The following is a 16,261-nucleotide window of genomic DNA, read 5'->3' as shown; positions in this document are numbered from 1 at the left end:
TTGCGGGTAGCAATATGTGCAGCATTGTAGCGGTGCTGTGCAGGGCTTTGTGGGTTCCGCAGAGGTGTCATGAGCCAAGAATGACACCCATATCCTGAGTCACCTACCATGTAAAGGGATTTGTGTGGTCACATATCATGTGGGTAATTGGTACATAATAGTAGCAGCCTATACTACATTGTTTGGGCTGGTATAAACAATTACAACAGAAATGACTCTTGATTAGAAGGTTACACACATGGATGTTAAAGGTAAAGACATAGGTAAGCAAACATCATGTAAACAGTGGTAAGTGACTTACCAAGTAGCCAGCCCTCTGGCATGGTGTTGTTGTGGAAATGGTCCCAGAGAGCTGAGTGCCGCAGGATATAGGCATCATGGCAGTTCCTGGGGTAGCCTGCAACCACACTGAGAATTCTGAGGTTGGCATCGCAGACCACCTGCACATTGAGGGAATGTCTGCCCCTGCGAATAACATAGACATGCTCCCTCACGTGCGGGGCCCGAATCCCAATGTGGGTGCAGTCTATGGCTCCCAGCACATTTGGAAATGCTGAGAGCCGATAGAATGCCACCTTCAGGTCCTGCCACTCGGACTCACAACGTGGGAATGTGATATATGTGCGCCACAGCTTCTTTAATGCATTTAACACTTGAGAAAAATGTTTAGAGAAAGTGGCTTGTGACACCCCCAAGGCCCATGAGCTCACAGACTGAGTGGAGCCTGTGGCAAACAAGTGGAGGGCGCACATTAATTTCTGCAGCCCAGACACTGCATAGTTGGCCCCCCCACAAGGGTCCAAATCATCTCTCACCTGCTCATATAAGTTCAACAGGTTCTGTCGGTTCAACCTAAACATGTCCACCACCTGTTGATCAGAGAGGGAGTCCAGGTACACCCTAGCACGGTACCGACGAGAAGCACGGAGTGGTCGGGGTACCTGGATCTGGTGGGCAGCAGCAGCATCCCTCCTGTGTAGCTCCTCCAAATGGCCCAGCTCACACACTAGCACCTCCAGTCCACTGTGCAAAATGTCCATCTCAAACAGCCTCACAGGTGTCCATAATCATGTGGGAGTATATGTAGGGGAGTTAGTAAGTGCTATGTGGGTCACCTGTGAGAGATTTAACCGTTTCTACGCTCAAACGGTGGCGATTTTTTGCAAACCGACACCCTGACTTGGTCTATTTTTTTTTTGGTCAAAAATCGCACTTTGCTGTCGATTTCCAAATGCGGCAGACATTAAATTAGCGATTTGTATCTTTTTCAATGGGAAAACATCTGGATGCGATGTTGTAAATTGGCACTTCAGAAAGTGCGAATTAGCGGCAAAAAGTGCGATTTATGCCGCAAATCGCCACCCATTAAGTAGTCGATTTGGGGAAAAAAAAAAAAACTGCCGTTTTTGCGATATAAATCGCCAAAAACCCAACAACGATCTCTAATAAATGTCACCCTCTGTTTTAAACATCAAAATTATGGGGGTTATTCTGGTTTACTCTTTCTGGCAAATTCCTTCTTAGATGGAAAAAACCATGTGCCTTATTCTGCTTGGTGCGGTCCGTTCCGACTTCTTTTGGAAATGACCGAACGCCACGCACGGCGGACATTCTAAATAACACACGCCCACCCGTTCGGACAAACTCGCTAAGACGAGGGAGTGTCTTCAGACTGCATCCAAACGTGCGTGTGCGGTGGGAACTCAAAGATTCTGCACGGTCTTACTTCATCTGAACGGACGGGAAGCTGACCGTACGCGCCGAGTTGGTGTATTTCCACAATCCTCACTAATCTATTCGGATAGATAACACATAGATTATTTTTAAATGTAATCAATTACTTCCTAATTGATAATTAAACACATTACTTGCACTTTAGATTAACCCTTACATCATGTTAAGTGTTATTACTTCATTGTTGCCCATTTACCTGTCTTAGTGGTTCCAATTGAACCTGTGAAAAGAGTGTAATTAATCACTAGTGACTAGAGGAGTGGATTGTATTGTGGGCAGCTGCGAGTGTTTAAGGTGCGGGCGTACTAATTGGGCGATCCAAATGCCTAGCGCATAAACCAGTGCTCTCTGAGAACTGAAACTTGCTTATGGACTCCGCAGATTTCTGCAGTGTTGGTTCGCTTGCACTCGGTGTCTGGTCCGAATGCACTCCCACGTGTACGCCCAGTTTTATGCCCAGTTTTGCCCACTTTGAAACCGCGCCCTTGTGTATGCCCACATGACGCCCATTTGTCCCGAGGGAGTTCGATGCACATTTGTAGATGGTATTGGTGAGAACGAGTGCTCAGACACTACATTGCGTTGCCTACGCATGCGCAGATAGCTAAAAAGCTCCCTCCAAAGAATTCGGAATGGACCACCTCAACCAGAATAAGGCCCCATGTGCACTGCAGGTGGGGCAAATGTTTCTTGTGCAGAGAGAGTTAGATTTGGGTGGGGTTTTACTTCAAAGTGAGATCTATAGATTCAGAGTAAATCACTGATCTTCATAGTTGCAGATGACTGTAATAAAAAATCCACCGGCCAGACAGAACAAATAACCCAGCCCTGTGTAAATTTCCAAGAGATTTGTGAATGGATTGATCGCAAATCCATACACAATTCACAGACCATCAACTAATTTTTCCAGTCTGTAAGTAAGTCTTACACAACTCTGCGACTGAGACACGCTGATCGAAGCTGGTGCTGAAGTCACAGACCCTCCCTGAAAACCCCTTTTCATTCATGCTCGGCTTGTGAATTTGCTGATCATCAATCAACTCTGAATCAGGCCTAGGTGTTAACTTGATTGACTGTGTTACACTGCCTTAATGTGATTGGTTGGCTTAACAGGGAATTGACCTCTGACACAATATTGCTTTAAGTAATGTAGTTTTCGTCTGTGGAGCATTCACCACCCAGTGGTTAAACTGTGTATTACATGGTGTGGATCTCTTATGGTGTGGCATGATGCAAGGGAGAATTAATTTAAGCCCTTCTGCTATTTTCTTGGTTGAAAAGTTATATTCTTGATTTAGCAAGGGAATCTATTTATAGGAACCTGATAAAGATAAAGCTCTCCCTGGTTTAGCTAGTACATTTATTACTAGTTGTAGTTATAATTTTAATGAAAACTGATACCAGTACCTATCCAATACTTAAAAGTTAAAATTTGATAAAAATCACCATTTTTAGACCATCAGGAACTAGAGATGTAACTGGCTTAAGAAAGTGAATAGCCTTCTGAATCCTTGACAATGTAATTGGGGCCACTAAAGTATTTACAATGTCTAGAAGAACTTGAGGAAATTATAGCACATCCCATCAGATGATAAATAGGATAAATTGGAATCTGTGCCTGGGGGACAGTTGATCATATTAGGTTGAAAAAAAAAAACATCTTATAATGTTTTTCATAACATCTGCCATCTGGGATTGACAGCACATCAGAGAAGGGGTTCTAAGGGGATGGACTGGGAGGTTGAAAGCCTTTAGAGTCGTTTTGTAAATTTAATATGAAATAACTTGTCTTGTTTATGTAATCAATAATTTATGGAGAACAAATAAGTCAAAACAATACATTTAATGAAACAGACCTCTATCTGTAAAAACATTCTATGTAGGGGTGAAGAAATCAGCGTAGAAGACCCAATTCAGATGTGAGACTCGTAATTCGCCAGATGAAGCTGGCATTATTATCACAGGGCTCACTGCTATTTTTTTCTCATTTTGTTTTTTTAAGGTAAATTTGGCCACATCATTTTCCATGATAACTATTATTATGGAAACTGCTCCAAAAGTCTGTTTCATTCATTCCAGTGATACTAAAATAATATGAAAACACCCCTTTCACATTATTTTAGTACAAATAATATTCATAAATGGACCCGAAGTCTCTTAGTAATTTTGCTTCCATATGTGCTTCAGTGAGTGCCATACTGTACATTCCTCCTCAGTGGTGAATACCTAGGACTACAGTGGGCTGCTTTCTATTTATCCAGCTGATGGCTGTTCCTGCTAACACAAATAGATATCCATTGTAGATGTGATAGTCATACTCATCTGATCCCAGTTGGCATCACAGAATGATTTTAAAGATGAATTTACAGTCTTGAAAAGTTATAGCTTTAAGGAAGATTAACCTTTTAGGTATTTAAAGTTTCTTTTCACTGCTGCCCAGTACTGCTTCCCTGGGATGATAGCAAATTGACTTTCTCAGCTCACAGCATGTGTGATGTCTGGACGAGTTGCTACACTGGCATACATTAAACTTCCAATGGCACTTTAAAATGAAATATATTTCATGTTCCCTAACTCTACTTCACATGTAGGTGACATGGCTTTGGATAGTTTAGTGCTTTTGTTAATGGGAGATGACATTAATTTCACATCTGACAGCTTATACTTTTCAAGTGTTGCTTTAAGGTATGTTTACTGACCTATTGTGATTGTTCGGGGGAAATGTACTAAGAATACGAAACTTGGTATTCTTAATACAAATGCATACAAATGCATATGGCTGTTTTAGCCGTATGCAAATTCGTATTCTGGAGGAAAGTTTACCAAACAGTCATATTTGACTGATTCGTATATTCCGATGAAGTATGGATTCGTATTTAGCCGATACGGATTTGTATTTCAGCCGATACAAATTCGTATTTTTAAATATAAATTTGTATTGGCTTCAATGTGTAAAAAAAAATAAAAATAAAATGTAAATAATGGCGTGGGGTCCCCCACCGCGGCTGTAACAAGCACCAGGCTCAAAGAGCCGGTCCTGGTTGTAAAAAGTCAGGAAAACATTTCTGTAGGGTTCCACTGATTATTTACATCCAGCACCAGGTCCCTACACCGTTCCTGGTTCCCAAAATAGGGGGATAAAACAAGTAGGGGTCCCCCGTATTTCGAAAACCAGCCCCAGGCCCCAACTAGCCACAGCCTAGCCTAGTGGCTCCTGATTGGCCGCTAGACAAGGGAACCGATCTTCAATCAAGATAGGTAAAAAAAAATATTTTACTATTGGTTTAGCTTTGGAACTAACAGTCACAGCAAGCCCATTAATGGGCCACATGCTGGGACTTGTTGTTCTCCAAGTCCCAGTATGCGTTCCAGGCTTGCTGAGACTCATAGTTCCACAGAAAAACCAGCGGCGTAACTATAGCACTGCAGCCCCCGCCACCGCGAGGGGCGCTGTGCATGTGGGGGCGCCGGGGGCTGCGGTGCTGTAGTTACACCTCCCCCCCAATCCCCCGCAGACTTACCTATCTCGCTGGTCCCGGCGGCTCCGTTCTTCTGCTGAGGACCACCACAAAATGGCCGCCCCCATATAGCATACAGTTCTCTGAAACTGTCTGCTGAATGGGGGCGGCCATTTTGTGGTGGTCCTCAGCAGAAGAACGGAGCCGCTGGGACCAGCGAGATAGGTAAGGCTGCGGGGGATTGGGGGGGGGGGTGGGGGGTTTGCAGGGGCGGCGTGCCCATAACGTAGCTACGCCACTGAGCAAAACCCAATGTTTGTTAAAAAATTTTACACTTTAATCAGCCCGGTACCTTTAGCCCAGGGGTACCTGGGACAGCACCAGGCTTCAGCCTGGGCAGGTAAGTTCTGGAGGGTGGGGGGGACCCTTCATTGGCAGGGTCCCCACTCCCCCAGGACCCCTGCCCAGACTGACTGGTTGGTAGGGATGTATAAAAAGTCTCCCCCCGGCTGTGGCATTACCCTGCTGGCTGGTTGGGCCTGGGGCTGGTTCTCAAAATACGGGGACCCCTACTCGTTTGTCCCCCGTATTTTGGGAACCAGGACCAGCCGCCTATAAAAGTAGGGATGGCAGACACAATGCAGATGTTTTTGCAATTGAGTGATTATAAAATGCATATGCTTCATTCTGTGCATACGCCAAAGCAGAGCCGGCCCTAACCTAAATGACGCCCTAGGCAAAATTTTGGCTGGTGCCCCCTAGCACCGTCACTAGTTCCGCCTCTGACCCTGCTCCACTTTCCCAGCACCATCAACCCTCATCATAGCAGTCATCATTTTGGTGCTCCTACCTGCAATATTTTAAATAAAAACAGTGCACACATTCGGTACGCAGCCCAAACAGGGGTGTGTTCTTGCTGGGAAGGGGCATGGTCACACAATAGTACCCCCAATTCAAAATATGCCACACAGTAGTGCAACTTTATTCACATTAGAATCAGAATCTTTATTTGTCATAAAATGGCCACATGCAGTGAACATTAAACGAAAATAAAAGAGCATACAGCACATATATACAGCAAAGGCATAAAAAGACAGTGATAACAGACAACCAAATCGTACATGCCTACATTATTCACCCCTAAGATTTACAGTTATTTAAAATCCGAACAGCTATTTGAAAAAAACTCTCTCTAAATCTCTTTGTCTTACATAAAACTGATCGATAACGCCTATGAGATGGTAATAAGGAGAAAAAGTCATTATATGGGTGGGTAAAATCACTCAGAATACATTTTGTCTTTAAAGAAAGTCGACTCAGGAAGATGTCGTGCAGGTTTGGCAGAACAACACCCACTGCTTTACCCGCAGTTGACACAACCCTCTGAAGGGACTTTCGATTCGCAGCCGAGCAGGGACCAAACCAGGCCAATAACCCATAAGTGAGGATGCTCTCAATGACACAAGAGTAAAAATTGGTCAGGGTCTTCTAACTCAGACCAGCCAGTCGCAGTTTCCTCAGGAAATACATGCGCTGGTTGGCCTTCTTAATAATGATGTTAATATGGGTATTCCATGAAAGATCGTTAGCAATATTGATACCCAGAAACTTGAAAGTATCAACAATCTCCACCGGTTGACCATTTAAGACCAACGGACAACACACAGTCTTTTTGTAACTCCTAAAATCTAAAAGCATTTCTTTTGTCTTGCTCACGTTAAGGATCAAACAATTCCCACTGCTCCAGGACTCTAGTTTCAAAACTTCCGATCTGTAAGCCGACTCATCATCATTGGTGATAAGACCCACAATGGCGATGTCGTCTGCAAATTTAATAAGACGGACAGAATCTGAGCTGGAGAAACAATCAAACGTAAATAATGAATACAATAAAGGGCTTAAGACGCACCCCTGAGGGACTCCAGTATTAACTACAAGTGTAGTGGAAACCTGGTCACCTATCTTGACGGCCTGAGGCCTATCAGACAGGAAATCCAGGATCCAACCACAGATAGACCCACTTAGACCTATGCTAGAAAGTTTTTTTACTAACAATAGTGGCGGCACGGTGTTAAACGCCGAACTATAGTCGACAAACAAAATCCGGGCAGATGAACCCTTGGATTCTAGGTGGGCAGAAAGCTCATGAACTAACATGAGTATTGCATCATCCGTAGATCTTTTTGCTTTGTAAGCAAACTGAAAGGAGTCTGAAAGGAGTCGAAGCCAGGGGGAATGCACTCCTTAACTTGAGCAAGAACCAATCTCTCAAAACTTTTCATAATCAATGACGTCAAGGCAATTGGTCGAAAGTCATTAAGACTTTCGGTTTTTCCTTTCTTAGGGACAGGTACAATGGTCGTAAATTTAAAACATTTGGGCACGTAACAAGCTCTGAGGGATAGGTTAAAAATAAATGTAAAAATTATATCATGCGATGGTGTCCCTTATTCACGTCACATCACACAGTAGTACCACTTTACCTTATATACATTACTCCTCACATTATTCACATTATACCCTTAGAAAAAAATCCTGAGAAAATATTGTATTTTAAACACCTCCATGGCCACACTGCAACCCAGTACAAGCAGTGTGTGCTGGGCAGAGAAGAGCTGCAGCTGCTGCTGTCACTTAAGGGGAGGGGCCCCGACGCCCCCACTGGGCCATTCCATCAGACTTTGGCCTGTCTCTCGGCACCCCTGATAATACCACACAGTAATGCCCCTTACACATTATGCCAGACTTTATAAATGCCCTTCAAACTCATAATGACTCACATAATTCCCCTTACACATATGTTACACATTATTAATGCCCTTATACACATGACTCACATAATGCCCAATACACATGTTGCACATTATTAATGCCCTTATACACATGACACACATAATGCCTGTTACACATATGTTGCACATTATTAATGCTTTTATACACATGACACACATAATGCCCCTTACACATATGTTGTACATTATTAATACCCTTATACACATGACACACATAATGCCTGTTACACATATGTTGCATATTATTAATGCATTTATACATGACACACATAATGCCCCTTACACATACTGTATGCCGAACACTATTGCACAACCAACCCACCCCCAGACAGCACTCGCACAGTTGCTAACACTGTGACCTCTGCCTCTGCTTGGATACAGATGTTTACTCATACATCTTGCCTCAATAGGCCATGCAGCTCCTGGCCAGTTCTGCTAACGGTGGGTGCCTTGCTGAAAATTCATCTTATTTGCATTGTTATGTGACTAGGACACACAGTGTGCGACTGTGGCTGTACCTGCATATGGAATGCTATGTTACAGTGATTTCCATGAATACACTATTTCATATGCAGATGCAGCCTCACTCACACACAGAATATAGGCATGCTGCATATCATTTTAATCAGCAGAAGCTGCTGGTGCCCCATGGCATTCCAAAGGCCCTAGGCAGTTGCCTAGTTTCGCCTATGCCTAGGGCCGGCTCTGTGCCAAAGCCTAATTTTTCAGCTGCTCACTAAGCCGATTGGCAAATTCAACCCTCGTTTACTCTCCAATAATCGATCCTGATACGATGTCTGAAGAATGGTATTTATTATTCAGTAAAGGGATCACAAATATATGCAATGATTGATTAGATGATGTAATAAGTGTTGCATAGACATGAAATTGCTATATTGATGTGAGGTTGCAGTATTGTGAAATGCATACGCTCACTGCATGCAGCCCTCCACATGTCTCCCCGCTCACTACCCGCTCTGCCTCCACTCAGGGGCGAATTTAGGGGTCAGGCTGCCCCTAGGCACAATTTTTGCACCCCCCCCATATGTATGTATATGTGCACCCACATATATATATCTCCTATATATTTGGCTACATCTGTCACTCAAAGTGGGTGTCTGTGTCTATAACGCTCTGTTCCTGGACTTTCCTCTTAATGTGTGATTGCCTTCATCTGTGCTGAACACCTTTCTGAGAAATTAACCTGTTTAAAACAGGTGATGGCAATCATACATTAAGGGGAAGTGTAGAAACAGAGCATTGTGTCCCTCCTGGAGAGGGTCATGTTGGGAGGTATGTGACAGAGAACCAGCCCAGTGAGCCCACAGACAGTGCCAGACACCCACTGACTTCCCATGTTGCCCAGCACTGCTACTCCACAGCCACCAGGTGAGCGCCCCCCTCCCGCAATTTGCGGCAAAACCTCCTCCCCCGCGTGCCCCCCCCCCCCTCCCGCGATTCGCGTCAAAAACACCCGCTCCCCCGCGACCCCCCCTACCACGATTCGCAGCAAAAACACCCCCGCGACCCCCCCTCCCGCGATTCGCTGCAAAAAGAACCCCCCCACGACCCCTCCTGCAATTTGCGACATAACCACCACCCCGCGACCCCCCCTCCCGCGAATCGCGGCAAACCCTCCCCCGTGACCCCCCCCCCCCCGATTCGCGAAAAAAACAGCCCCCCGCGACCTCCCTCCCGCGATTCGTGGCAAAAAGAACCCCCCCGCGACCCCCCCTTACACGATTGGCGGTCCCCCCTGCGACCCCCCTCCCGCGATTCGCGGCACCCCCCCCCCCCCGCAATTTGCAGCAGCCCCAGGATTAAATGGCACATGCAAAACACTGACATGGCTATGGTCGACAATGAAAAAGGTTGACATGAGTTTTTGAAGATTTATTTTTAATTTTTTTAATTTTTTCATATTCATTGTCATGTGTCGACATGGACACCAATGAAGTGGCACACTTATGTCAACATTTACATGTGTTGACCTTTCTGTGTTGATTTTTTCTTGTGGCGATTCGCGTCACACCCCCCCCACCCCCCCCACCCCCCCCCCACTCCCGCGATTCACGGCACACACACACACACCTCCCCCGCGATTCTCGGCACCCCACCCTGTGACCCCCCCTCCCGTGATTCACGGCACCCCCCGTGACCCCCCACGTCCCGCAATTCGCGGCAACCCCCCACCGGAACCCCTGTGAACCCCGCCCTCCCGCGATTCGTGGCACCCACCCCCGCGACCCCCCCTCCCGCAATTCGCGGCACCCCCCCGTGATTCGCGGCAGCTCCAGAATTAAATTGCACATGGAAAACACTGACATGGCTATGGTCGACAATGAAAAAGGTTGACATGAGTTTTTGAAGTTTTTTTGTCATTTTTTGAATATTTTCATTCTCATGTGTCGACATGCACACCAATGAAGTGCCACACTTATGTCAACATTTACATGTGTTGACCTTTCTGTGTTGATTTTTTTCTTGTGGCGATTCGCGTCACACCCCCCGCAACCCCCCCTCAGGCGATTCGCGGCACCCCGGCACCCCCCTGCGACCCCCCCCTCCCGCAATTCGCGGCAACCCCCCACCGGAACCCCCATGAACCCCGCTCTCCCGCGATTCGCGGCACCCACCCCCGCAACCCCCCCCCCTCCCGCAAATCGCGGCACCCCCCGCGATTCGCGGCAGCCCCAGGATTAAATGGCACATGCAAAACACTGGCACGGCTATGGTCGACAATGAAAAAGGTTGACATGAGTTTTTGAAGATTTATTTCATTTTTTGAATGTTTTCATATTCATTGTCATGTGTCAACATGGACACCAATGAAGTGGCACACTTATGTCAACATTTACATGTGTTGACCTTTCTGTGTTGATTTTTTCTTGTGGCGATTCGCGTCACACCCCCCGCAACCCCCCCTCCCGCGATTCGCGGCACCCCCCGTGACCCCCCACCTCCCGCAATTCGCGGCAACCCCCCACCGGAACCCCTGTGAACCCCGCCCTCCCGCGATTCGCGGCACCCAACCCCGCGACCCCCCCCTCCCGCAATTCGCGGCACCCCCCGTGATTCGCGGCAGCTCCAGAATTAAATTGCACATGGAAAACACTGACATGGCTATGGTCGACAATGAAAAAGGTTTACATGAGTTTTTGAAGTTTTTTTTTTCATTTTTTGAATATTTTCATATTCATTCTCATGTGTCGACATGGACACCAATGAAGTGCCACACTTATGTCAACATTTACATGTGTTGACCTTTCTGTGTTGATTTTTTTCTTGTGGCGATTTGCGTCACCCCCCCCCCACAACCCCCACTCCCGCGATTCACGGCACACACACACACACACCTCCCCCGCGATTCTCGGCACCCCACCCCGTGACCCCCCCTCCCGTGTGTTAATGACGATTTGATTATTACCAGAGATACAATATGTGAAAAGCGCAGGTTACGTAATGTGTCCGTAACCTGCTTACCCTTTATACCTAGCTACGTGCGAACAAAACGTAGCGCAGCGTAGCGTACCTTGTAATTGTATGTTATACAGTTAGGAACCAATACCTTGATAAGAGATCTCGTCGCAGGACTTTGTCTCTAATTCTGCGAATATATTTTAAAGGACAGAGTCCGCAATGTACCTTATCGCTATTATGCGAATAACCAGACACGACCACTGAATAGAAGTAAGGAGGTTAGAACTCCATAAAAAGGTTGTATTAAAGTCCCTAATGGACAAAAGGGGGTTACAGAAATAAGAAATAAACAGGTATAACATGTGATACAATATACTAACAATGAATGCTAACAAACTCTGCTAAGGGGAAAGAATACAATAATACAAGACACAATCAGCCAACAATACTACAAGGATAAATACCGTGAAATGCAACCGTTACCCGTCTCACTCTAGTATGCGAAGCGCAGTCCGGTCAGAGCTCACTATCGTTCAGGAATGAGCGATAGTCCGGTAGGAAGGTCCAGGGAAGGTAGTTGTGCCGAAGTGACCGAGCCTGCTCCGGGTCGCCTATCTTATAGGGTCAGAAAGGGGAGGTCAAAGGCCATTCTCATTGGTCAGAGATCATATGTCCGGTCCACTGTGATTGGAGGTTAGACGCTGTACCTGGTCTGACCAGGTGCAGGGGAGTGAACTTTAAGAGTCCTTTGTTTGGTGGTTTCGGCGTCAGCAAGGATAAGAACCGGTTTGAGCTCGTTTCCTTTGTTAACTATTTACAACAGAAACTGTCTCTGGAATATGGATTTTGTCCATAACTATCGGGCCGTGTACATTGCGAAATATTCGCAATGACCGGAATACTTTGCATAATGAGCTGAGCGGAACGGTACTAAACACGATCTAGGCCCTTATTCTAATCGGATCGGTACGGCCCGCGTGCGGCCGTACCGCCGATGTTTTTACTCTGCACATGCGCAGAGGTGAATCTGCGCATGTGCAGCCCCCTTCGCCGCAGATGTATTTCGTCCGCCGCAAAGGGGGCGTATAGGGGCGTGAGAGGCATCATGCCCTCATTTCCCTATGTGTACGCCCCGCGTTTCATGGGCGTTCCCATGCAAACGCGGGGCGTATGCATGGTAATGAGGCCATGACGCAACTCATGGGGGCGGAAAGCTGACGTCGCCGGATGTCAGCTTTCAGCCCCCATACAAGCTACCACACGGACGATTGTCCGTGTGGTCTCAGCTTGCGGGAGCTGCCGCGGCGTGCGGACCTGCCTTCGATGGTCGACGACCATCGAATGCAGGGGGCAGCTCCCACCATGGTGGAGGCGTAGCCTCCACCATTTTTATGCGGATCGCCAGCCGTCCGTGTACGGACGGCCGTGGCGATCCGTAGGGTGGGCGGGGATTGGTTTGTGCGGCCGGAGCCCCGTGTGCGGCTCTGGCCGCACCAACCAGAATAAGGGCCCTAGACAGGTGTGTGCAGGGCTAACTAAGCTATGTGTGGCGTTCTAAACCTTTTAACTATATTTCATTTCGTGTAAGTGTGTTATTATGAATTTATATGCGATAGTACGTCTACTCTTCTGGTCCACATTGTCACACATACTCGGGTATGGAAACTTTATTTGCGCAACTCTGCGAACCAAAATGGCGGCCATACTATCACAAAATGGCGTGTGTGTACCTAGACTTCCACAGTCCACCCTTTAACAGTAAATATAAAACTGTTACATTACAAAACATTTCACACGACAATACAGAAATTCATAATCCAAACAGAGAAATTGGGATACATGAAATAAACATATAAGGGGAGTAAACCATCTGCTCTCGGCCGATCCAGGATCATGGATAAACGATGGGCCGCATTTATCGAACAATCTACTCAGGGTCACGAAGGATAATGTACAATTTTGGGATAAAAATAAAAACAGGGGCGGTTACAACATATACACGTTCACAAATATGGTTTCTTTAAAGGGAGGTGGTTTCGATTTTGGGGTCATATACCAAACCCTGGTCTTCCTCTGTATCTCTCGTTCTTACACTCATGATTTCGGTACGTTTTGCCTTTCCCCGGGTCACCACCTTTAAACATTTGAACAATAGCACAAAGACTATGATGGCACCACCGATACAGAGAAGGAGTTTTCCTATGCTAGCTATGATCCCCTGCGCCCATTCTCCTAAACCAGAGAACCAGTGCATTGGATTCAACCAGGAGGTCCATTCGCTAACTTTGTTACCTATTTCTGCCAGGCTGATATTATGTTCCCTTCTAAATTCCCATTTAAGCTGAAGAATCTCATCCATCCGGTGATCGATGATTTCTTCTGGGTCTTCAGTATTGTTGGTGATATATGTACAACATTTCACCCCAAACTGTGTAGAGAGGGTGACACAATATCCTCCTGTCATCACTGTCAGATAGTTCAACACCATTCGATGTTGAACTAGCTCTCTTTTATACGCTTGTAACTCCTTCCCAGTGTATCTAAAGGTGTCATCATAAATCTCAGTGATGTTATCTACCAAGCTTGCTAATGCTTGTATATACTTAAAATTGATAACTCCTCTGGCGGTATGGGTGATATCTAATGCAATGAGGAATTGGATACCGAACGACTCGTGTATCATTTCAGAAGCTAGGGGTTCTTTTCTTATTGTTAAATCCCTTTTATGGATTTGGTCATAATGGGTATGAGTGTAAGGAGGAGAAATACCTCTGTGTACGTTCATCATCTCATCGTGTGTGAGGGTCATCACTTCCGGTAACACTCTGCCTAGATAACAAATACCAACGTAGTTCATGGAGAGCCATTTGTACGCCCTTCTACCACAAATATAATAAACATCGTCAGGGAGAAAATAAGGGACAGAGTATTTCATTATCTTGTCACACATTATCCATAAGAACATCCCCGTCCCCTGCTCCCTGACTCGTTCCTCACATGTTTCTGGCTGTAGGGTCATATTACAGTAGCCGGCTGATACTCTGCCGGCCATCATTTTACTTTTCTTCACCGTGTAAACATATTTATAGTGTCTTCCACTGGTTCGGATTTTTAATAATAATTCTTTATCTATGGGCTCTCCATCTGGACGCTGGGAGTAAGTTATTGTCTGGTTTTGCCATGTCACTTCCCAAGTACCAATTGTTCTGGAACTTGAGAAGTTCATACATACCAGGGATTTATCCACTTGGTATGGGTGTAATCTAAGACTAGGGGACCTGGTATACAGGTATCTCTTATCCAATGGCCTCCCCTTATTTAATACGCTTATCTCTGAAATATTAAGCGGGTATGGGACTAGGCCTACACTACTCCTTTTATGTAATACTTGAGAACACACCCAGCATTCTGTTTGGTTTAAAACCTTACCCACTAATGAGTGGTAATCACTCAAAGGATGTTGGCCGGTAGTTGCCTTACTGGTCGACTGACATCGCTGGATGCATCCTTCTTCCATTTTAGGTTGACAATACCTACAGACACAGTACTCACCAGACAATAAATCATCACATAGCCCTTGAACTACGTTTTCCTCATACCTTTTACCTTCTCCTGTCATGGGCAAAATGTCAAGCTGGTTTAGGGATTCTACCTCACCCATATCTGGGTCCATTATTACACTGTCAGGACTCCGCTCCGATCGCTCTAGAATGTGGCAGCCACCAAGTATTTTTGGATGAAAGAAAGAACACAGAAAGAAAACAAAGACATATATGCATAACTGTGAACCTTTTGCTTGGAGTCCTTCCATCATCTCTACCCAGGAGACTTTTATTTTGCTCTGCTCTTAGACCTTTGTTCGCTCAGGTTGCTCGACCTTGGCTGCTTCTCAGTGTTCCCGAAACAATGCTTCTAGCGACACTTCTTCTCTCTCGCTCTCTGCACACTGGGATTCTGGGTTACTGGCTTTCTTGCAGTGGGACGAATGTATCCAAGTCTCTCTCTCTGCGACTTTAATCGATGTAGTGCTGGTCAACAAAACTTGGTACGGTCCTTCCCAACGGTCTATCAAACAACCTGAGCGTAAGAAATTTCGGATCATAACAAAGTCTCCTGGTTTAAGATTATGACAATTCTCGGTAGGCATATCAGGGTTCAGAAAATTCAGCTGCTTTTGTTGCTCCCTTAGCTGTTTGTTTAGCTTTAGGATATACTGTACAGTTAGCTCATTATTACATTTTAGATCATCCTGTGGGTCTATCATGATGTGTGGCTGCCGACCAAACAGTATCTCGAAGGGGGACAGGTTGAGCGGAGTCCTGGGAGTGGTCCTAATGCTATACAACACAATAGGCAGTGCCTCTGGCCATAACAACCCTGTTTCAGCCATAACTTTACCCAATTTGTTCTTAATAGTACCATTCATTCTCTCAACTTTGGCGCTCGCCTGGGGACGATATGGAGTATGAAGTTTACTATTAATCCCCAGGAGTTTACACATGATTTGGAAGACCTCTCCTGTGAAATGAGTGCCTCTGTCACTCTCAATGACCTTTGGGATACCATATCTACAGACAAACTCCTGACATATTTTCTTTGCTGTAAAGGTAGCAGTGTTGGAGGCAGCGGGGAAAGCCTCCACCCAGCTGGAAAACATGTCAACACAAACCAATACATATTTCAAATTTCTACAGGGTGGTAACTGTATAAAGTCGATTTGTATTACCTGGAAAGGGCCTTCTGTAGGAGGGATGTGGGATGGCTCTGTTGGGATGGCTTTTCCAACGTTCTTCCTCAAACAGGTGAGGCATGACATTGCCACTCTACCTGCTTGAGAAGCGAACCCTGGTGCACACC

The sequence above is a fragment of the Crinia signifera genome, chromosome 3 (assembly GCF_055691185.1).
Source record: "Crinia signifera chromosome 3, ASM5569118v1, whole genome shotgun sequence".
NCBI lineage: Eukaryota > Metazoa > Chordata > Amphibia > Anura > Myobatrachidae > Crinia > Crinia signifera.
Note: the sequence above shows the minus strand (reverse complement) of the source record.